Raw genomic sequence first — 353 nt, 5'->3', positions numbered from 1 at the left:
TGGATATTATTATTATAACTCTTATTATTATTACTAAATTAGATTTAATAACTTTGAGTCATTATTTCTTTGTGATCTGATAAATTAAAGATATTATTCCTATTTAGAAGTAATAATCTAGATGTTATTGAGAAGGGGAAAATGGTTTGTCATATAAGGCAAGTATTGCCTTAAATCTTTTTGATTATATTAATGGGATAGTTTGATAATTCAAGAAGTGTTAGTATTGTTTCATATTGGAAACAATAAATCTTGAATTAGAAATATTTTATGGAACTGTGATTCTTGAGTTTACATTATTTTGCATAATATTGTAAATTGCTTCAATTATTTGTAAACATTTTGGTGTTCAT

This window comes from Cynara cardunculus, assembly GCF_001531365.2.
Source record: "Cynara cardunculus var. scolymus isolate 2C chromosome LG 14, CcrdV1, whole genome shotgun sequence".
Lineage (NCBI taxonomy): Eukaryota > Viridiplantae > Streptophyta > Magnoliopsida > Asterales > Asteraceae > Cynara > Cynara cardunculus.
The sequence above is the reverse complement of the archived record's forward strand: the minus strand, read 5'-3'. Positions refer to the sequence as shown.